We start from the raw sequence: 25,135 nt of genomic DNA, 5'->3' as shown, positions 1-25,135 counted from the left end.
ACTCCTGCTCCAGGATGTTTATCTGAGCCTGTAAGTGCCCTGCTTGTGACTGGAGGTCCTTCACCCCCAGGTTTTGCTCCAAGCTGTGCATTTGGGCCCCCAGGCACCCAACTTGCACCTGAAGCTCCCATACCTGCACTGCGTCCAGCAGGGACTGAGCATGTACTTCACGTAGCACAGTCAGAAACGCCCATCCGATTCTGCCGGCGAAGGTGAGGTCTTTCTTGGTGCTGTGAGCTTCCAGCTGCTTCAGTGCCTTCTCACACTCACAGGAGACCCATCCACTGCCTCCCACATTTCCACTGGGGCCCATTCAAGCAGCACCTCTGACACTAGGTACCACAGCCCATCTGCGGCCACATAGCCAACCTGAGAACCCCAAGGGCTGACAACCCACTCACCTCATCATGCCGACTACGCCAACTGTCAGGTTCAGGGTTAGGTTCCAGCCCAAGTTGAGGGCTGAGGGGAGTGGGTGGACATGAGACATGAGGCAGGGAGCTGGAAGAACACTCAAGAGACAGTAGGTAAATGAGACATGGCTTTATTTAGCAACCCCTCACAGGGTCAGTGTTACTTTAATACACTACACAAACAATAGTGGCTGGGAGCTGGGTGGGGAGCTTCTCTATGTTGTGTCTACACGGCTATGATTATATAAGACATGGGACTGTGCAGCTGTGCCCCAATCCCACTGAATCAACAAGGCTGTTTACCCTGGCCTATGCCTGCTGCCCAATGCCTGCTTGGCTGTAGCACAGCCATGTTCCTTACATAAATTTACCAAAATATTAGCAATTTATATTCTAATACAGTATGATAGTTTTCTTTAATATTTATGTGTTACTTTGGTTTAAAAAATTTTAAAAGGAAAGATTGGTTTTAGAACACAAGTAAAGTTTAAATGGAATCTACCATCAGATAACTTGCTCTCAGCTTGGAAAACCCTGGTGTTCCTTCTCCATGGCACCTAATATTGATCACGTGTCACTTATTTTATTCCATAAGCTAAGTTAAGAGGAATTCTGATCCTACATCATGGCTATCCCCATGTTATTTATACTTTAGGAAGCAAGGTACATGTGGAATTATTTTCAAACTAATGCAGACCAATTTTATGTGTTTTTAGGATATGCCAAGCACACCTTTATAAATGAGAATTTCTTATAATTAATGATTCAAACAACAATAAGACATCACCAATATGTAATAAAGTATGACTTGGCACTAGCTACATTTTTCTCCTTTGGAGACAGAAATGCATATTGACAGGTTCATCTTTTTTAAAAAGACCAGCATTTAAATATCTAAAGTCACCAAATAATCTCTACACAATAAAAAATAAGTTGTAAGAATTGCATGTGAAAGAAAGTCAACTTCTAAACAAAAAGCCCACCACTGTAACTGCCCAACAGCTTCACCTTGCTTAATGCCTAGACAGAGCCAGATTTATCAAGATGGGAATTCCAATAGGCAAAGAGTTATTTATGCAGAGCTGTCTGTGTGGGAGACCAGAGTATTATTATTACTCAAATCGATCTCTAAGAACTCAGGGATCAGAGTTTTTAAGGATAATTTGGTAGTTAGGGCACCAGTGATGTGGGAGTTTAATTGGTAAGGTTGAAGATGAACTTATAGGTAGTTGAAAGTGTCCTCTAGCGCTAAGTCAGTTCCTAGGTGGGGCCACAAGACCAGATGAATCAGTTTATCAGTCTGGGTGGTGCCAGCTGATCCATCAGGTGCAGGGTCTGCAAAATATCTCTAGCACTGATATTAGGTTTTACAATAGTGATGTTATCCCTGGGAGCAATTTGGGACATTTAGAATCTTGCAGCCTTCAGCTGCATGACTCTTAAACCATAATTTCTCATCTGGTGGCTAATCTGTTAGTCCTACAAAGGCAGTCTAATCCCCAGGCAAGAAGGGGTTCGTTTTGGGAAAGGGTTGTTATCTCTTTGTTTCAAACTATAAAGTAAGTTTCTCCCAAAATTAGTTTCACCTACACCCAGGAATAAACAAGAACAGCTTGGAGGTCAGAAGCAAGAGGGAGTTGGTTAGGTCAGATCTCTCTCACCGTCTCAGTTATAATTTTGCAATGGTGATTTCACAATCACCACTGAAATATCATGATTAAATATGTGCTAAATAGCAATGACAGATGCAGACACTTTCTAAAATAAAGCAAAACAAGGATTTCAGGAATGTATAATTTAATTTGCATCTTAGGGGGTATATTGTTATCTTCCTGTCAAGGAATTTACTTTCATAACTTGCCATGCACAATTACAATATAGAGAGGTCTTGGATGTTTTTGTTAGTATTTCTTTAAAAAAAAAACACAAAACATAGAACAATAGCTTCAGAATGCTGACCACAGTAAGCAAATCATTTGGAATGCCTCTCTTGTTATGTTAGCAAAGTAAATAGTGAATTTGCAAATTCCAGAGATTTCTGGGATTACAGTCGTACTAATGTTTTGGCCCAGGGTCCCTGCTGGCTCATACCTTTTCAAGTTAGTGTTTTTGTAGTCACTATTCCTTCCCACATAAATACTTGCACACAGTGAAACAATGAGACTCCTGGCATACCCATAGGCTTTCTTAATTCTGCTTTTTTTGTTCTGTTTCTGCTTTCCAGCTAAATGACCAAAAAGGGATGTTTTACTGTGGATTCTTGGCTTCCCTACCTTTTAAATAATTTTTTTCTTCTTTCTTCATTTTAACATAGATGTTTTTAAAGCTAAACATTTATCTTTTCTTTGAAATTGCCTTTTCAATTCATTACATTGCTGTATGTTGATTTCCATTCTCAAGTCTGTTTGCAGACTAAACATGGTACACAATGTTTTGCTAGAAGAGTGGGGTACAATATTATTCAAACTTTATCCTTCATCATTTATTATCACTAATGTACTGATTTCTTTAATTAAGCCCTCCCCAGTGGATCACCTTGTTCACAGTCTTCTAGAGCTGTACTGTTCAATATGGTAGCCACTAGCCCCGTGTGGCTTGTATCTAGATAATTTAAATTTAAAGTAATTACGTTACCAGAAAGGCGGTTCCAATCCAGACCCCAAGGAAGGCAGTTCTTAGATCTCATGCAAGAAAGAATTCTGAGTGAGTCCATAGAGTAAAGTGAAAGCAAGTTCGTTAAGAAAGTAAAGAGATAAAGAATAGCCACTACATAGGCAGAGCAGCCCTGAGGGCTGCTGGTTGCCCACTTTTATGGTTATTTCTTGAGCATATGCTAAACAAGGTGAGAGACAGGACTAGCTGGATTTCCTGGGCCGACTAAGAATCACCTTCCCTAGCTGGGAAGGTGACCACATCCACCTTTAAACACGGGGCTTGCAACTTAGCTCACACCTGACCAATCAGAGAGCTCACTAAAATGCTAATTAGGCAAAAACAGGAGGTAAAGAAATAGCCAATCATCTATTGCCTGAGAGCACAGCGGGAGGGGCAAGGATGGGGATATAAACCCAGGCATTTGAGCCAGCAACAGCAGCCCCTTTGGGTCCCCTCCCTTTGTATGGGAGCTCTGTTTTCACTCTACTTAATTCTATTAAATCTTGCAACTGCACTCTTCTGGTCTGTGTTTGTTATGGCTGGAGCTGAGCTTTCGCTCGCCGTCCACCACTGTTGTTTACTGCTGTCACAGACCCGCCGCTGACTTCCATCCCTCCGGATCCAGCAGGGTGTCCGCTGTGCTCCTGATCCAGCGAGGCGCCCATTGCCACTCCCGATGGGGCTAAAGGCTTGCCATTGTTCCTGCATGGCTAAGTGCCTGGGTTCATCCTAATCAAGCCGAACACTAGTCACTGGGTTCCACAGTTCTCTTCTGTGACCCACGGCTTCTAATAGAGCTATAACACTCACCACATGGCCCAAGATTCCATTCCTTGGAATCCGTGAAGCCAAGAACCTCAGGTCAGAGAACACGAGGCTTGCCACCATCTTTGAAGTGGCCCGCTGCCATTTTGGAAGCGCCCATCACCATCTTAGGAGCTCTGGAAGCAAGGACCCCCTGGTAACAAAGGGGTAGATTATTCATGGGTTTTCTGGTAGAGGGGTGGGCAATTCCAGGGGCTGAGGGTTCTTCCCCTTTTTAGACCATATAGGGTAACTACCAGACATTGCCATGGCATTTGTAAACTGTCACGGTGCTCATGCGTGTGTCTCTTAGTATGCTAATACCTCGTAATTAGCATATAAGGAGCTGTGAGGAAGACCAGAGTTCACTCTCCTCGCCATCTTGGTTTTGGTGGGATTTAGCCAGCTTCTTTACTGCATACTGTTTTATCAACAAGGTCTTTATGACGTTATTCTCGTGTCTATCTCCTATCTCATCCTGTGACTAAGAATGCCTAACTTAATGGGCTTGCAGCCCAGCCGGTCTCAGCCTTATTTTACCCAGCCCCTATTCAAGATGGAGGCACTCTTGTTCAAACGCCTCTGACAATTACATTTAAATAGAATTTAAAATTTAGTTTCACAGCCACACTAGCTACATTTGAAGAGCTCAGTCACTATATGTGGCTAGTGGCTATGATCTGAGGCAGCATAGACTATCTAGGAAATTCCCATCATTGCATAAAGGTCTATTGAATGGCACTTATTTAGATGAAGTCACATAGTCTGAGGAGCTGGAAATCTAATCTGCCTTCTTTAAATGTAACATGTAGAAGGTAATACAGTTCTCCCTCACTGTCAGCGAGGGATTGGTTTCAGGACCCCCATAGATACCCAAATTTGTGAATGCCAAAATTTAAGTCCCCTATATAAAATAGTGTAATATTTGCATACAACCTACGTACATCTTGTAGTGTACCTTAAATATATAATATAAATGCTATGTAAATAGTTGGTATAATGTTATACAGTGTACAAATTTATACTGTATACAAATTTTTTATTTGTATTATTTGTATTATTTTTTATTGGGTTTTTAAAAAATACTTTTGATCTTCAGTTGGTCAAATCCAAAGACGGGGAGCCTATGGATACTGAAGGCCAACTGTACTACAGGTCAGAAATTCTTTGTTCCTTAATCAATGTAGCAAATGTAAAATATATTAGGTAGAATGTGTTGATTAATGTGCAGGTGAAAACTAGAATAACATATTAAGATTATGCATCAATAAGACCACATTACACAAAAGGGAAAATAAAACATTTATGTGATATACTTACATTTCCTGCCTGTGATTAAAACTCTGCTTGTTTCTTGTAAACAATCCTGGGCACTACTGAAGCTCACTTAGTCCTAAATTTGTCACACACTGTGATGGTTTTGATATGATTTGGTTGTCCCCATCAAATCTTGTGTTAAAATTTGATCCCCAATGTGGTGTTGGAGGTGGGGCCTAGTGGGAGGTGTTTGGGTCTTAGGGGCAGAGCCCTCATGAATGGCTTGGTGCCTTTCTTGAGGTAGTGAGCTCTCACTGTCTTGACACTGGATTAGTTCCCCTGGCAATAAATTAGTTACTGAGTGAGTGGGTTGTTATAAAGCCAGGATGCCCTTCAGATTTGCTCTCTCCTCACACATGTTTTTCCCTTAATCTTCTCTGCCATATTTGGACACAGCACAAAAGCCTTATCCAGAAGCCAAGCAGATGCCAGTGCCATGCTTTCTGTACAGCCTGAAGCACCATGAACTAAATAATCCTCTTTTCTTTATAAATTACCCAGTCTCAGGGACTCCTTTATAGCAAAGCAAAACAGACACACACCCACTATGTGCAAGTTGATGATTTATACATTTGGTTGCAGGAGGGGTATTTTCAGGTTTTGTGAGGTCTTGAAACTTAGGCAATTTGCAAAGCGCTTAAAAAAAGAAAACCCAAATTGCAAGTATATAAAACAACGATTATATGAATACTTTGGCAAGACATCTTGCAGAATTTTGGGAGGAGCCTGTGCAAGCAAGGAGCCGTGAAGTTTTGTCTTATTTGATTTTTATGTTTTTTTTTCTGATGGTTCATCCTGAAAAGCCCTGAAGTTTAAGCTTTACTAGTTTACTGTAAAGCCATATATGAATACGAGACAGAATGTAACAAAGTGCTATGTTGATACAGCAGGAGGAAATAACAATTAGTGGAAGGACTGGAAATGGCATTTTCATAGAAAAAGGACTAGAAAGAAATACTTTATAATGTTAAAATAGTAGCACTTACTCCTTTTTTGTTGTTTTTTGAGACAAAGTCTTGTTCTATCACCTAGGCTACAGTGCATGGCATGATCAAAGCTCACTGCAGGCTTGAACTCCTGGGCTCAAGTGATCCTCCCACCTCAGCCTCCTGAGTAGCTGGGAGCCCAGTGGTAAGCTACCATGCCTGGCTAATTTTTTCTTTTTTTTTCTTTTTTTTTTTTTTTTAGTTTTTGGTAGAGACAGGGTCTCTCTGTGTTACCAGGCTGTTCTCAAACCCCTGGACTCAAGCAATCCTCCTACTTTGGTCTCCCAAAATGCTGGGATTACTGGTGTGAACCACCACACCTGGCCAATGTTTACTCTTTGTTTGTTTGTTTGCTTTTCTTTCTTTTTTCTTTTTCTTTCTTTTACTTTTATTCTCTTTTTTTTTTTTTTTTCTGAGACAGAATCTTGTTCTGTTGCCCAGGCTGGAGTGCAGTGGTCTGATCTCAACTTACAGTAACCTCAGCCTCCCAGGCTCAAGTGATCCCCCCACCTCAGCCTCCTAAGTAGCTAAGATTACAGCTGTGTGTCACTGTGTCCAGCTAATTTTTTAAGAAAAATTTTTGTAGAAACAGAGTCTCACTATGTTGCCCAGGCTGGTTTCAGACTCCAGGGCTCAAGTGATCCTCCTACCTTGGCATCCCAAAGTGCCAGGATTACTGGTGACCAGTGCTTACTCTTGACATGAGAAATTTGTTAGGGCAAGGAAGTTGTTTTCATATTTTACTTTCATATTTCTCACAACTTTTATAGTGAAAACATGTTGCATAACTTGTGTTTAAAAATAGTCTGCCTATTTTTTTAATACAACCTCATACACACAATGCAGGGGTGGGGAGTGGTGATGTTTGAACTAAACATTCAAGACTGGCTTGATAGTAAAAGATGGGAAAGTTTTTTAGTCAGTCTGAGATGCCGTAACAAAATACCATAGAATGGGTGATTTAAAATCAGACATTTGTTTTCCACAATTCTGAAAACTGGGAAGTGCAAGATCAGGGTGCCAGCCTGGTGGGTTTGTGGTGAGAGCTCTTCACCTGGTTTGCAGAGGGCTGCCTTCTGGCTGTATCCTCACTTGACTAGGGTAAGGAGCAAATTATCTGGTTTCTTTTTCTAGGGCACAAATCCCATCATGAGGATGGTACTTTTGTGGCCTCCTGTAAAGCTAATTACCTCCCATATACCCCATCTCTTAATACCATCACATTGGGGGTTATAGTCTCAACATGTGAATTTTAGGGGAAAAACAAACATTTAGTTCATAATAGTGAGGTCCAATCCTGAAGGGGAAAATAGAAGGTGCAACTATATGGAAGTGAAAGGTGAATCAAATGTTTGAGCATCTGTTATTGATAGAAGGCAGTCTGTTTTCATGTCTGAGTGGTTTCATATAACAACGCTTTCCACCCAGTATAATGTAACCCACATCTACAAGCTCATATCTTGGCATTCTATGAAGAAAAGAAGTTGTGATCGTCCAAAATATATTAAAACTTAAAATATAATTTAATAATTACTTATATAAAATGTAAAATGCAAGTCTTCACGCTGGAACCAAATAAAAGAAATTCACTGCGTGTTCTTATAGACATAGACTCCAGTCCCTGTGTCAGGGTGAAACCTTTTCAGGTGTTTATTTTTCTTTCATTAACATCAAATAAAGAAAGATAATAAAAAATGCAAGTTTTAGAGTTTAGGTGAATGGATATTTTGGATAGTGTTTATTGAGTATCTTTTGTTAAATTTATAGGACTCCTTCCGTATACCTTGTGAATTCTAAGGTTTTCTCTAGAGCTGTTTGCTTTGTAGTTTGCATGGTTCTAGAACCAAAACAAGCATTGTAAATCAAGCCAATGTATTTCAGCCTGACAGATCTTCCAGGGAGTTCCTGCTGAAAGAGCCTATCAATGAATAAATCAATATGCCACTGTAATCATAGGAATGGCCTCCCTGAGTCTCTTGATTAAAGGTTTCACAGCTTCAGTTGTCTTTGTTCTGGAACACTGATATTCCACAAGCAGAATCAAGATTTCAACTCTAAAAAGTCATTTTACTAACATTTAAAAAACATTTACTTTGTTAAAGATACTTTACTGCATTGATAATACAAAATAATAAAATACATCCTCCAACAACAGATTTCTCCAAGAAGTCAGTCTTAATTGAGAAACAGAATAAGTAGACAGTTATGGAATAGTATAAGAAGTTCTGTGGTAGAAATTAGCACTCTGTGTTTCTACAACCAGGTATACAAGTGAGCTTGTCAGGTAAAGGAATATGTAAAGTAAGAGTAAAAATCTAATGAGGAAATTAAAAATAATATGAGTTGACCATATTTTTAAAATATTACTCCTGACAATCATGGTTTTATGTAACATATTTATTGTGTATTCGTATTTTTGCAGGAAATTGTTCCCAGTTCAAAAAATAGAATTAACCTTTTTAACACATTTCAGTACTCACTAAAGAACATAGTGTTCCACTGAAAACGTCACTAACTCTAGCTGTTCCCACCAATTCTATTCAAACTGGAATTGTAAAACTCTTTTACTAACTCACAGGTTTCCAAAAAATGTATATATAATCCAAACAGCATATGTTTTGCTTTATGCTTTTCCCTGCTTCCATTAGAAATTCTTTTTCACAAAATAAATTATGATTTTTATCATTTTATTGAAAACAAATGACAAATCCCACAATCCATGAGCCACGATATTTCACTAAAAAAAATTCCACTGGGTATGAGTCTTCCCCTAAGACATTTATCTTGAGCACCAATCAGCATGACTCCACTTTCATCAAACCCACCATGCAGCAAAGCATAGTTCAATCTTACTCTTTTCTTTCTCCTTTTCCATACAAAGTAGGTTTCTTTTTATCCTGAAATGTAGAAGGCCAGAAAATAGAATACTTATTTATACCACAGAGAAAGCTTATTAAATATCTTCCCAAATATTATCTGTTAGGATAATAACTTCTTCCTATATCATTATATGATGAAGCCTAATTTAATTAAACTCTTGAAATATATAGAACTATATAACCCTATAGCTCTAATAGTATTAAAGGAAAGAAATAATAATAGCTAATAGTTAATGAATATTTATTATGGGCCAGGTATAATATTAATAGCTTTGTATATATATATATATATAATGCCATTTAGTCCTAAAAATAATCTTATGAGTTACATAAGAAGGTGGTGAAGATGAAATTTTACCAGAGGCTCCAGTTCCAAAGCACAATTAATTACTTTACTCAGCCAGTAACTGAACCCTCAGCTGTCTTCTAATTTAGTAGGTGATAGTAGCACAAATTTACATGGATTAACAAAGTAAATGTTTAATATCTAGCACTTCTACATAAGTTCTCTGCACCCTTGTACAGAAAAGTTGTTGAACTAGATAAGCAGTCGGGTTAGATAAGTACGAAAAAAGAAAACACGACAATTCATGTTATCTACAATATTTGTCATTAAAAGATAGTTTTTTTTTTCACTTCCTTATGCCATTTAACTAATATGTGACATCTTGCAATTAAGACAAGGACATGCTTTTAAATTGTCTTCTGTCTTTCAATTTCTGACATAATTCTTCACAAATGAAAAAATGTGTAACTATCAGAGAAGGAAAAGGATGGATGAAGACGAGTGGAGAGATGAAGACAATAGTGGAGTCAGGAGAAAGAAATAACAGTAAACATAAGCATAGTTATCATTTGTTCAACTATTTTCCTTAGACCATGCCCCTCCAGACCTTTATAATTTAGTCCCAGTCAAGCAAATCAGTGCTTACAATTTTCAAAAGAAGAAATAATAATGTCCAAAGGATATTTGGAAAAAAAAATGTTTTTCTCACTTGTAATCAAGGGAACAAAATAACACATGAGATCCATTTTATATGAATCAGATTGGCCAAAAAATTGATAAATATTTAATAAGGCAAGGGTGTGGAGAAAACAGAAATTCTTAAACATTGGTAGGAACATAAATTAACACACTTATTATGGAGAACAATTTATGATTATCTAAAATTGAAAAGGCATAAACCCTATGAGCCAACATTTCCATGTATAATATACTATTGAGCAACACTCCCACAAAGGAACAAAGCTATGTGTATGAAACATTTTTGAAAAAATTGTTAGTAATAGTAAAAAATTAAAAACAAAATAGTCAACAGTTGTTACCTTCGATTTAGCAAATAGATATATTGTTCCTATGTGCTGGCCGTATTCTGAAGTGTTGATAACTTCTTTGATCCTCATAGCAGCTCCATGATGTAAGTACAGTTGTCATCTCCATTTTATAGATGAGGAAACCGAGATGCAGAGAGGTTTCCTGAAGGTCCAACAGCAATAAATGCCATAGCAACAGCAAGGACGATGCTACGCTGCTTCCCATACATTAGAGAATTAAATAACTTGTAAGATATTATATATTATCAACAATAGATCTTGAAAACACTGAAGAGAGAAAAGGCAAGTGTATTAGTCCATTTTCATGCTGCTGATAAAGACGTATCCAAGACTGGGAAGGAAAAGAAGTTTAATTGGACTTACAGTACCACATGGCTGAGGAGGCCTCAGAATCATGGCAGGAGGCACAAGGCACTTCTTACATGGTGGCAGCAAGAGAAAAATAAGGAAGAAGCAAAAGTGGAAACCCCTGATAAACCCATCAGATCTCATGAGACTTATGCACTATCATGAGACTAGGATGGGAAAGACTGACCCCCATAATTCAATTACCTCCCACTGGGTCCCTCCCACAACATGTGGGAATTCTGAGAGTTACAATTCAAGTTGAGATTTGGGTGCGAACACAGCCAAACCATATCATTCCGTCCCTGGTCCCTCCCAAATCTCGTTTTCACATTTCAAAACCAATCATGCCTTCCCAACAGTCTCCCCAAATCTTAACTCATTTCAGTATTAACCCAAAGTCTACAGTCCATAGTCTCATCTGAGATAAGGCAAGTCCCTTCTGCCTATAAGCCTGTAAAATCAAAAGCAAGCTAGTAACTTCCTAGCTACAATGAGCGTATAGATATTGGGTAAATACAGCCATTCCAAATGGGAGAAATTGGCCAAAACAAAAGGGTTACAGAGTCCATGTAAGTCCAAAACCCAGCAAGGCAGTCAAATTTTAAAGCTCCAGAATGATCTCTTTTGACTCCAGGTCTCACATCCAGGTTACGCTGATACAAGAGGTGGGTTCCCATGGGCAGCTCCACCCCTGTGACTTTACAGGGTATAGCCCCCCTCCTGGCTGCTTTCATAGGCTGGCATTGAGTGTCTGCGGCTTTTCCTAGTGCATTGGAACAAACTGTAGGTGGATCTACCGTTCTGGGATCTGGAGGATGATAGCCCTCTTTTCACAGCTCCACTAGGTAGTGTCCCAGTGAGGACTCTGTGTGAGAGCTCTGACTCCACATTTCACTTCTGCACTGCCCTAGTAGAGGTTTTCCATGACGGCCCCGCCCTTCCAGCAAACCTTTGCCTGGGCATCCAGGTGTTTCTGTACATCTTCTGAAATCTAGGTGGAGGTTCGCAAACCTCAATTCTTGACTTCTGTGCACCCGAAGTCTCAACAGCACGTGAAAGCTGCCAAGGCTTGGGGCTCCCACCCTCTGAAGCCACAGCCCGAGCTGTACATTGGCTCATTTCAGCCACAGCTAGAGGGGCTGGGACACAGGGCACTAAGTCCCTAGGCTGCACACAGCACAGGGATGCTGGGCCCAGCCCACGAAATCACTTTTCCCTCTTGGGACTCTGGGCCTGTGAGGGAGGAGCTGCCATGAAGATCTCTGACATGACCTGGAGACATTTTCCCCGTGGTCTTGGCGGTTAACATTGGGCTCCTTGATACTTATGCAAATTTCCGCAGCCAGCTTTAATTTCTCCTCAGAAAATGGGTTTTTCTTTTCTATCACATTGTCAGGCTGCAAATTTTCCAAACTTTTATTCTCTGCTTCCCTTATAAAACTGAATGTCTTTAACAGTACCCAAGTTACCTCTTGAATGCTTTGCTGCTTAGAAATTTCTTCCACCAGATACCCTAAATCATCTCTCTCAGGTTCAAAGTTCCACAAATCTCTAGCGTGCAGGCAAAATGCCACCAGTCTCTTTGCTAACACCTAATAAGAGTCACTTTTGCTGCACTTCCCAACAAGTTCCTCATCTCCATCTGAGACCACCTCAGCCTTGTCTTTATTGTCCATATCGCTATAAGCATTTTGGGCAAAGCCATTCAACAAGTTTCTGGGAAGTTCCAAACTTTCCCACATTTTCCTGTCTTATTCTGAGCCCTCCAAACTGTTCCAACCTCTGAGTCACTTCTACATTTTCTGGTATCTTTTCACCAGTGCCCCACTCTACTGGTACCAATTTACTGTAGTCCATTTTCATGCTGCTGATAAAGACATATCCGAGACTGGGAAGAAAAAGGTTTAATTGGACTTATAGTTCCACACATCTGGGGAGGCTTCAGAATCGTGGCCCGAGGCAAAAGGCACTTTTTACATGGCAGCAGCAAGAGAAAAATGAGGAAGAATCAAAAGCAGAAGCCCCAGATAAGCCCATCAGATCTCATGAGACTTATTCACTATCATGAGAAAAGCACAGGAAAGACCAGCCCCCATAATTCAATTACTTCTCACTGGGTCCTTCCCACAACATGTGGGAATTCTGGGAGATGCAATTCAAGTTGAGATTTGAGGGGACATAACCAAATCATATCAGCAAGTTTCAGTATAACATATGCACTTTGATAACATCTGTGTAACAACTGTGTAAGTTTTAAAAAATTTTAGGTGCATAAAATATTTTGTTGACATGTACATTCATAGATATAACTGCAAGAATTCATATTAAATTCATTAAATGGCTGATTCTGAAGAGGTGGGAATGGAAATAAGATTGGGGTTAGAAGACTAAGAAGCTTTCAAGTTTATATTTAATGTTGCACTAAAGAAAATGTTTAATGATATGTATGTTCTTGTATACTCCAATTTATTGATGAATATGAGACTCAGAACTTGTGACTTGCTCAAATACATGGAGTTACAAAACAGTAGAACTAGAAATCAAACTCATATTCTAAAGTGTTTTATTTAACTTCGGCCAACCAAGAGTTTGCTATATAGATATAAGCTATGTAAAAGTAGTTAGAAAAGAAGATTAATAATATGAAAATATAATCTCCATTTACCTCAAAAACTTTCCCTATCAATTTATCTATTATGTCATGCAACAATATATATAGAACAATGATTTCATACCAGCTATTATGTTTAAATGCTAGAAGTAGGTTGAGACTCTAGTGAAGTCTGAGTTCATGACTCCTGGTTTACAAAACCAGGGCTCTAACCACCATCAGCAAAGGGAGCTTTTAAAGCTAACAAATTGTTCATTGTTTGAGCTTCTGGAAGAAAAGTTTTATAAATCTGACAAGAAATTATCTTTACACATATCATTCCTTTTAATAGTGTAATAATAATTTCAAGCATTATTATTGCTATTACTGTCTGTAATTATGTAATAATTGTGATGCCTCATTTCTAACTCTCCAGAGAGAAGGGAAAAAAAATCCACTGGGAAGATGATGAGGGAGATTAAACCAAATGGTCTTGATAAATTTTCTATTGTAATTTTAAACAAAGCCCTAGATGCCATCTGACTAATTGCAGATATTTCTGGAAAGCTTGAAGGTCTCCGAATAATTAGGTTGGGAAGAGGGAGGAAATCAGTTAGGAAGCTGATATCTCCCTGGACACTGTTAAAAACTGGCAACTGGCCTGCAGACCATGGTGGTGCTGACAGTGTGAGCACCAGGCAGCCCATCTTGGAGGCTAATTTCGTCTCAGAAGCAATGGTGTGTCCATTCCATTTGGTAAAGCATTTTGGCTGTGAGAAGCATTCTGAAATAAAAGGTTCATAGGGAGCGGAAAAAGGAAACTTGAAATTAAGTTTAAAATATATTTGTTATAATCTGTACAAACAACAGTTTTATGTGCACTAACCAAAATGCTCTGTCATTCTTCATCAGCAACCGTTACACTCAAATTCCATGCTAAAGAGTAAAAAAGTGTCTGGGGAATTGATAAATCTTTATTTGCCTCATTAAGTCTGCTCAAAACAAAACAAAACCAAAGTTGATAAAGGCATCCTAAGAAGATCTGGCTATCATTATGATTTTCATCCAACAAAACAAATCTGACATAGTAAAAGGAGCATTAATAGAAGTGTTTTTAAATTTAAGAAATTTAAAATGATGAGATGATAATATCTATATTGGCAGAAGGCAAGATATATTTTAGCTGTAAGATCTAACAGGAAAACTCTTCTCCATCACCAAAATGCTTCATTTCTTTATTTGAAATTCCGAATTTCTTGCTTGGATCTATTTTTTTATTCCTGATGAGAATATTGATATCAGCTTTTATAACAGCCATAGAAGAATGATATAAAAATCTGGCTTTTATACTCAAAGGTTTCAATATGTGCTTTAGCCTACATTCTAGATTCTTCATGTTTCAATGTAGATGTATTAATTTTCTAGAGCTGCCATAGCCAACAGTCACAAAATGGGTGGCTTAAAACAACAGAAATGTATTCTGTCACAATTCTGGGGCTAGATGTCTGAAATCGAGATGTCAGTAAGGCCTTACTTCCTCTGGAGTCTTTAGGATAGACCCCTCCAATGCCTTTCCCCAGCACCTGGTAGCTGCCAGTAATCTTCAGCATCCCTTGGCTTACTGTTATATCACCCCAGGCTCTGCCTCCAACCTGGCATGGCATTTCTACCTCTGTGTATTTCCAAGTCTCCCTATCCTCAGAAGGACACTAATCATTGGATTGAGAGCCCACCCTAATCCATTATAACCTCATTTTAATTTGATTACATCTGTAAATAACCCATTTCCAAATAAAGGCACATCCGCAACTACCAGGAGTTATGACTTGAATGTATCTTTTTAGGGGACGCAACTCAACCCATTATAGTAAATTAAGTGCACATCTGATTCTCTGAATCTAAGAGGCAGAAACAGATGGGAAATTAGCTGTCAGAACAATAGTTACCTATTCAACTTAAAAAATATAATAATAATAGGGTTACAAGGAAGAAAATCTTTCCATATGGTTACACAAAACAAGAACAGACATACAATCCCATGAATCCTTGCATCCTACCTATAATAAAGGTGAATAGAAGTATGTACATGCAGGTCAAGCAGCAAGGTCCTAGCAGGTCTGAAATAGTATACTTAGACTATGGAAATAAATGTGGGGTATGGCAGTGGGGAATAGGAAGGAGACTGGAAGCTTCTCTTCACCTCCATCTTTCTTAGTAACATCATCAAAGAGGATATAACATTAAATTGTCTTCCTGTCTTTGGAAGCCTATTCTCCCTCTGTCACTCTTCAATGTGTTCTTTTATAGAATCGTACCCACATTCACAGCTGGTGCAGTGAGAAAGCCCCTAGTCTTTCCTTCTGTCAGAGGAGGCAACTTGCTACTCACTTCTACCCAACCAGACCCACATCTATGCATACCCACAAATCTGTACCTTACAAAATTAAACTACTGCTAGTTTGAAATAACAGAGTATCTGGCTGTCTGCTCTAAGTCTTATAAAAAATTATTATTTTCTTTTTTCATTCTGTTTTTTCTTGCATTCAAAATTGTAGATCAAAAGAAAAAGACACTGGAAAGCTGCTTTGCCTAACTCTAGTGTCCTAAGGTTTGGCTCCACCAAAAGCTGAAGAAGCAATAACACCACTTGCCAATATTTACATAATGCTCATATGATGCTTGCAAACTTTACCAGGTACTCTTCTGAGTGTTTTAATATGTGGTAACTCACTTAGTCTGCTAAAATCTTTGAGGTGGATGCTCTATTATGCCCATTTCACAGAAAAAGAAACTGAGGAGCACAGAGGTTACATGTGCTGATCAAAGTCAAGCAACTAACAAGTGTCAGGATTGGGATTCCAGTTCTTTTTCTCTGGCTTCAGAATTCTTAAGTTCTTCTGAATTTTATTTTGTATTAAAGAAATAGTTCAGAGGAAATTCTTCAAATTCTGCATGGCAATACAATATCAGCTATCATTAATAAACTAATAAACATAACTGCCTCTGCCTGGATCTTTCCTGGGTGTTTATTTCCTCAGGAGATCTCATAGAAGATGCTATGGTAGCTGAAATTCAGTATTCCTGTTTCTGGATATTTCTCAACCTCTTTACATGAGTGACCCAGCCAATAAGCTCCTTCATGTCATGTTGTAAATATCTGGGCACAGTTCTGCTCCAGACAATCTTACTTACTTGCATTTCCCACAAAGCCCCAAGATCCACAGACTACTGTTCTTTGTCCAAGCTGTCCTCTTCCCTTATAAGGTTCATCACCCTTTTCTACTAAGCCTTCTTAGCTAACTCTTACTCAGAATTCCAAGCTACATCTAAAGTATTACTTCCATATAAATTCATTTCCTGACCCCTTTCACAAGACTCAGGTTCAGTATAATTCTTCTCTCCTGTGACTCTGTTTGGACCTACAGCAGCGGGCATTCTTACCAGCCAAACATTAATTCTTTCTAACAGAATCTGGAAATTATTAAAGTAACCAACTCTGTCCAAAAATCTAGATACACAGGGAAAACTAACCCACCTCCAGCTCAAGAGATGTACTTGATTTTTCTAGAGTCAATCGCAGTTCTGCAAAGTCTTGTGACTCAATTAAAGCCAACCAGATGTTAGAATAAATTTTCTGGGGTTTCTCCTATGAGTGCTTCTGGAACCAACATATCTTTTCTTCCTCTGGACATTGTTAGGCATAAAAGTAAATTCTAGAGCTAATGTAACCATTTCGTTACCAATTTAAAGATAGAGCTAAATCACAGAGGAGAAAAGAGACTGTAGAAATAGAGCTAAGGCCATTGATTAAGTCAACCCTGAAGCTGCTCAATTTCTGAACCTCCTACTATAAATGGCAATATATATTTTTTATTGCTTACTCCAGTTTTAAATGTGTTTTTCTTTTATTTCCATCTGAAAGCACTTGAAGGAGTACATTTACCAACCATTTTTTGCATACCTCTTTAAAATTACTTTTTAAATTGTTGAGCAATCAATCATGAGCTCCTTGAGATTAGGAATTATGTTTTTGTTCTTTCTGTATCCCCAGTACTTAATTCAGGTTTGGTACATGGTAAGAATTTAGTAAAAATTTAATAAATGAATGGCTAAGTGAAATTACCACTAACTATTCAATACATAAGAATTAACCTCAAAAGCATAGATAGCAAAACCAAAAATAGACCAATGAGACTATATTAAACTAAAATGCTTCTACACAGCAAAGGAAACAAATGAGTGAAGATACAACCTCTTAAATGGGAGAAAATATTCACAAATGATTAATCTGACAAGCGACTAATATCAAGAATATGCAAGGAACTTAAACAACTCAACAGTTAAAAACCAAAGAAAGAAACACATAATCCAATTAAAAAGGGTCAAAAGACATGAATAGACATTTCTCAAAAGAAGACATACGAATGGCCAAAAAATATATAGATGCTCAACATTACTAATCATCAGGGAAATGCAAATCAAAACCATGATGAGATATTAGTTTACCCCAATTAAAATAGTTATTATTAAAAATACAAAATATAACAGATGTCGGTGAGGATGAAAGAAAAGGGAATTCAAACGCTATTGGGAATGTAAACTGGTACAGCTACTATAAAAAACATTATGAAGATTTCTCAAAAAACTAAAAATGTAACTGTCACATAATCCGTCAATTTCACTACTATTTATCCAAAGGAAAAGAAGTTTGTGTATCAGAGGAACACTTGCACTTGCATATTTATTGCAGCACTGTTCACAATGACAAAGATGTAAAATCAATCTAAGTGTCCACAAAAGGATGAATGTACATTTTTTAAAATGTGGTATATATACACAATGTAATACTATTCAGCCAAAGAAAAGAATGAAACCTTGTCATTTGCAGCAGCATAGATGGAACTGGAGGTCATTATGTTAAATGAAATAAACCAAGAATAAAAAGATAAATATTGTATGTTCTCATCTATATATAGGAGCTTAAAAATTTGATCTTATGGAGGTAAATAGTGGAATGATGGATACAGAGGCCTAGAAGTGTGTGTGGGTGGTAGTAATGAATGAAATGAAGTTGGTTAATGGGTACAAACATACAGTTTGATAGGCTATAAATTCTAATGTACAATAGCAGAGTACAGTGAGTATAGTTAGGAACAATGTGTTGTATATTACAAAGTAGCTAGAAAAGAGGACTCAAAAATGTTCTCAACACATAAAAATGATAAATGCTGGAGGTGATGGATATACTAAATGCCCTGACTTAATCATTACACATTCTGCATGTAACACTCACATGTACCCTATCAATGTATAAAATACGATGTATCAATAAAAAAGAATGATTATAATGTATTCTGTAAGAAAAACAGAGCCAAATTGTAAGAAATAGTATGTTAATTAAATAATTTTGAAGACAGAGTTTTAAAAATAGGCCCTCTTCTACTTTAGTCATGGAAAATTCTACCTCTATCTCAGACCGCTGTTCTAGCAGTATGTTGAAAGGCACATAAGTTAGCTGTAATTGCAGGTGCAACTGATAAGACAACTGATAAAATAACAGATGTCCCACAATAAACTAAGGTGCAATACAAACATTTACAACTTACAAAAGCAAATTGTGGAAACAGTTTTGTGATCTTAGATGACCATTGCCTTAGCCTAAATGGAGATTGGAGAGAAAAGGAAACTAACTAGAAATTTCAGGAGAACTTTTCAAAAGAGTTGTTGGGGTATTATGAATCTCATTCTCTTCTAAGGGTAAAGATGATAGAGTGCATTTCATCCCTTTACCTACATTCTAGAGAGAGCTTTCAGGGGTATGGACAGTCAAGCTTATTATACTCTGCCTGCACTTTGGAAGACATTGAAGACCGGTGACGAGCTCATACTTTCCAGATCTGAGGAGTGAGATGCACTTGGCTAGCTAACTAGCTGAGTAAGGAGCAAAGAAGAGCTAGCTGCTGCAACTGAAATTAGTCTGCGCTTTCAGGGTTTATCCAGGCAAAGAATGAGCCACACCAGAGAAGGAAATTTACATGGGTCTGCCTGGAGAAGTAACTGGAATTCAAGGGTGAAATTCCCATTTCACCCAAAGTAAAAGCCAAAGTATTTACAATAGTATACATAATCTGGATTTTCCCTTCCACATCCGTCCCTTTTCTCCTTGTCATCCTACCCCTCTCCCTTCCTCAACCCTATAGTCTCCCTTGTGCTTTAGGGGATTTTCACAGGATATTTACTATTTCAGCCATCCACAGGGCACACACTGTGACTTCCTCCAAGCCTTTAAAAAATGTCAGTGTATCAGTTAGCTATGGATAACCACAAATTTTGGTGGTTTAAAGCACTGACAGTTTGTTTTTCATCATGATTATGTGGGTTGGCTACTTGTCTTCTTGTCCATGCCTGCTCAACTGAAGCTCGGTGGTCAACAATTACTCTTGGTTGGAAGTCTTTAGCCTCAGCTAGAACCTGAGCTGAAAGGGTTTGGAAAGCTGAAAGTTTTACCTCCAGCTGGGCTGTCATCTTCCAGAATGCAAAATGAGATTTCTTTACTTGGTGGCAGAGAATTCCCTAGCAGCAAGAGAGGATGAAACCCCAATACACAAGCAATTTTTATGCCTTTGCTTTGTTTTAATATTTCTTGTGTTTGTTTGTTTTTTGAGACGGAGTCTCACTCTGTTGCCCAGGCTGGAGTGCAGTGGCGCAATCTCGGCTCACTGCAAGCTCCACCTCCCGGGTTAACATAATTCTCCTGCCTCAGCCTCCCGAGTAACTGGGACTACAGGCGCCTGCCACCACGCCCGGCTAAGTTTTTGTATTTTTAGTAGATACAGGGTTTCACCATGTTAGCCAGGATGGTTGTTTTAATTTTTAATGTATATTACCCTAAGCGATCACATGTCCAAGCCCATATTCAAGGGAAGGAAAGTGAGTTTCCACCCTTTGAGCAGCAAACCCACATTGCAAAGGGTGAGCATGTAGGAATGGGAGAAGCTGCAACCTACCTTCTCAATAAGAACTACAGTGATCACCCCACTTAAAATTTTGACTTAGTCCCACAAAAGCATTCCCAATCCTCTTTAATCTGCTTTATTAATTCTTATTCCCAGAGTATATGTCACTTTCTAACATATTATGTTAGCTACTTATTAATTATGTCTATTGTTTATTGTTTTGTCTCCTCCTTTAAAATATATATTTCCAAATTGGAAATCTTTTTTCGCTAATCCACTTAGAAGAGTTTCTGACACATAATGGGTGCTCAATAAATATTATTTAAAAATATAAATGAAATATTCATCAACAATTTGAAGCCAATGAGAACCTCATATTCAGCCAGAGAAAGTACTTCATTCACATCAAAGAGACTGCAGATATAAAATTCCCAACAATGGGCCTGGGTGGGAATGGTTCCTGAAGAATCAATTAAAACTATTCTAAGAGATAAAATTGCATCCTAAAATAAGTAAAACAAAACAACAATAGTCTGTGAGTCAGGCACCAATTCATGATAGTATTAGTCACCTCTTCATTTTTCTGTCTCTAGGGTTAGAAGCATAAGTCAGTGGAAGACAGAAGAGGCCAATCTGCTTCTCCATCAACCCATTAGGCAATGACAAAACTGCAACAATACTGAGCTGAGAAAAGGGAAGTAGCTGCAACTTAAATAATCTTTGAACTTTTAATTCTTACATGAAATGAGACCTATGAACTGCTGACCAAAGTTGTGTTAAACCATTGTGTTAAAATGACAAGAAACACGGAGTTTTCCTTAAATTTCATCTAGGAGAAAGGGAAATACTGGTCCCATCGAATAAATTAAAAAAACAGCAGTGGGGGATGGGAATAAAGTGCAGCCCACAAGCCATACCAAACATCATAGTGATACTGCCTTTTCAAAAGTGATAGTTGCAGTTGCAAAATGAGTGACTCATTGTGTGTTCATAGGAACACCTTTTACATGGTGGAAAGGAATGTTTATCAGCAATATGAAAGAAAAGAGCTGAGGTTTAATGAATATATGTGAGGGGATGGGAGCAGTTAATGAATTATTTCATAAAATCTTTCCCAGATGCTATGAACTAAGTATGATTATCATTCTTTTATATATAAGGAAGTCAAAGCGCAAAGAAAATTAATGACTTGCTGCAGTTCAAATGGTTAGGAAGTGGCAGAGCTTGGCTTGAAACCGGGTTCTCACTGATTCTAAACTCCATACTCTTCTATTTTAAACCACTGCTTCCAGACTGAAGCGGGATCAGATATAAATCCTCTATTCAATTACTTTATAATTTTGCAATATCATAAGACCCTGGAGAGCATTCGTAAATCACTACAATACAAGGCCTTAAGTGCTTTAGGAGAGGCTCTGGAAAGTCAGAGGAGGAAGAAATTACTTCCAGCTGAGGATCAGGGAAAACTTCCCAGAGGAAATTGAATTTTAATTTAATCTCATAATTATGACAGAGCTTAAGCTCTGGTTGGTGTTCCTAGTCTTCTTTCCTATCTTTGAGAAATGAGTCATATTTACATTTTTTTAAATATTTAAATAATTGATAAGTGTTCAACTAAATCAAAAGTAACTCAAGTCTTCTTTGTCTTTCTCTTCCTAAATTTATCTTTCACACACAGAAAAAAAAAAAATGTAAGTGAAAAAAGAAGTAAGTAGACTCCCTACCCTCTATATGTTTGTATAGAAGACACATCCATTCTTAAAGCAGTTTGATCTCTCATTTACTATTGAACTTATCTAAAAATGAGCATGAGTACCTAAATCATTATAAATTTTCTTAATTCATGTTTACATATGTTTTGACAAATATATTTGTTATTTCTAGCATTTTCTTCATTCTAAATCTGTAAGCTGTTTAACATGCTAAATTGCCTATATTAATTATATTCTCACAAGCTAGAGAAAAAAGTAAATATCTAATAAACCTCACTACATATATCATAAACTATGATATTCAGAGTCCAAATGTCAAAAAGCATATAGTTAAGCATGAAACTTGAAATGATTAAAAATTATACAGTAAAACAAGCATTTTATTTTGCCTAAAAATACATATTTAATGATACAAATGACAATAATCATTTTTATAATTATATACTACAACATTATAAGTTAATACATAAGAATAATGGTGCAAATTTATGTCACATCAAAAATAACTTTGTAACTTGCATCACTTTTTATTAATCAAGAACCTCAGAGCCTGCTATGGAATACTAGATCAACTCTGTTCTATGTAAATTGATTAAACACGGAATCCAAAATTCTGTTTAGCCAACCTAACTCTCCTCAAGAGGCTAATGCATCTGGGTCTTAAATTGAGCCCAGCTGAGCAATGAGGATCAGATGAATTCAACACTTCAGCTTTGCCCAATTCGTATCCAGTCCATAAATGTGATTTATAAATCACATTAATGAAGATTTACTTCTTCAACCAGATTAATTAAGTAGAATAAGGAAAACATTTAACAGTTACTGTGTACAGATATTTTGCATATATTATTTCATTAAACTTATGCATGATAAAGCTGGGCTTTAAACATACATAGTCTGTCCTAGAGCTAAGCACTTAACTACCATCCTATGGGTCTATGATAGCTAAGCCTTTACATGAATTTAAAAAATGATTGATTCTACAATTTGCAAGATTTTGCAATTCTTATTTTAATATATGTAACATAGTTTGAAAATGTACAAAAAGTGATGGAGGATTTTGAACCAGAGCTAATGATTCACCCTGGATCCCTTTGAATTTCAACATTGCTTCATATTTAAGAGCCTTTCCAATAGTTTACATTAAACCTATTGCCTTAATTCATGTAGTGATAAAACCAGATTTTCTTTCTCACTTTCCCTTCTTTGTACTTTTATAGATCCACAATTGCCAATGCAAGACTGAGAACGATGTGATATTCAGAGTCCACAAAAAAGCATTACCCCACTCCAACCACAGGGCTCCTCCCAGCCTTGTCAATGTCCCATTCATGGCCCGTAATGACTTCCTCTCTCCATCTCCACCAGTACTTCTAGAGGTTCAACTTTCATCAACACCTGCAATGAGCCCCTTCCCCATATTACATGAGTCGCAATGACTGTTCAGTGATATCACTGTCCCTGTCACATGCAGTTTGTGGGCTGCTGCTGGAGTAATTTTGCTGCCACTTTGCTAACTTAACTCATCCATTCACCCAGTGTTTTACACCTCCAGTACACCCCAACTACTGTTTCAACAAACACTCTTATACTTACTCCTCTATCAACCTTTGTAGTAATTTCTTTGAGATGCAGACCCAGGAATGAAGTTGCAGGGCCATACTATATGTGCCTATATAATTTGACTAATTAAGCACTAGAATGCATCCCACAGTATATGTGCCTATATAATTTGACTAATGAAGCACTAGAATACAAGAAGTACATGAAAATTCTCACTGTCTATTTTTATTCTTGCTTCTAACTTAATATCTATACTTACTGGTTTCCCCGTATTTTTCATTGGTTTCTTAAATATAGCAATATTTGTACTTTGCAAGTTCACACTATTTTCTTTTTTTCTTTTTTTTTTTTAATTATACTTTAAGTTTTAGGGTACATGTGCACATTGTGCAGGTTAGTTACATATGTATACATGTGCCATGCTGGTGCGCTGCACCCACTAACTCGTCATCTAGCATTAGGTATATCTCCCAATGCTATCCCTCCCCCCTCCCCCCTCCCCACCACAGTCCCCAGAGTATGATATTCCCCTTCCTGTGTCCATGTGATCCCATTGTTCAATTCCCACCTATGAGTGAGAATATGCGGTGTTTGGTTTTTTGTTCTTGCGATAGTTTACTGAGAATGATGGTTTCCAATTTCATCCATGTCCCTACAAAGGACATGAACTCATCATTTTTTATGGCTGCATAGTATTCCATGGTGTATATGTGCCACATTTTCTTAATCCAGTCTATCATTGTTGGACATTTCGGTTGGTTCCAAGTCTTTGCTATTGAAGTTCACACTATTTTCATCTTTTGTTGTCTCCCAGCTTCAAAACAGTGTTGATGCTATTTAGAATTTACATATTTTGCTTCATCCATGCTTTGAAAAATTATTATAATATCCTCAAAATGTGGGGCCCAACATCATATATTCCTTATATATTTATGCATCTTCTTATTTCAGTACATTCTTCAAGAGTTTCTCAAAGTGATTCTTTATATGGTCAATATTCTGAAGGTTGATTGAATCTGACGTCCTTAGTTTTCAAATGTAATTACAATGTTAAGAAGCCTGGGATCAATCTAAATATTTTTCCTTGGTAGGTATGCTCATTCTCTGGAAGCATTTCCATTTCTCTTCATTGTTCTAGAATTTAATTGTAATATGTGTAAGTAATAATAATAGCTAATAATTAACAAGTGATTATGTGCAAGGCACTATTCTAGGGGTTTTACATATATTAACTTATTTTATCCTCTCAATAATATTTTAAGATAGACATTTTATTATCCCAATTTTAGTGATGAGTAAACTTTAGTCCCAAAAGTTTATCTTATGTGTCATTTCAAATAAGAGATCTGGTATTTTTCTTTATTTCTGGGATATTAATAATCTTTATTTTTTTAATATGTCTTTTCTTTGCCCCTTCTGCCCACCACCACCACCACAATCTTTTTTCTGAGAATCCAAGTAACTGGATGTTGGCATTTTTTATTTCTATTTTCCAAGTCTTTCAGTTTATTGTAATGTTTTCTCTAATTTTATGTTTTTCTGTTATCTTCTGAAAGTGTTCAATATAATCTTCTGAC

General features: G+C 37.5%; 1 long non-coding RNA gene across 1 annotated transcript; it reads left to right on the top strand.

Moving 5' to 3' along the window:
- Positions 1-3,808: 3,808 nt before the first annotated feature.
- On the top strand, positions 3,809-20,977 carry LOC129143517 (uncharacterized). The gene is made up of 3 exons (XR_008547043.2): positions 3,809-4,029; positions 4,972-5,027; positions 20,877-20,977. It is a non-coding gene; the product is annotated as an uncharacterized LOC129143517 (long non-coding RNA).
- Positions 20,978-25,135: the final 4,158 nt, after the last annotated feature.

This window comes from Pan troglodytes, chromosome 2 (assembly GCF_028858775.2).
Source record: "Pan troglodytes isolate AG18354 chromosome 2, NHGRI_mPanTro3-v2.0_pri, whole genome shotgun sequence".
Lineage (NCBI taxonomy): Eukaryota > Metazoa > Chordata > Mammalia > Primates > Hominidae > Pan > Pan troglodytes.
This window is presented reverse-complemented; position numbering and strand designations above follow the sequence as displayed.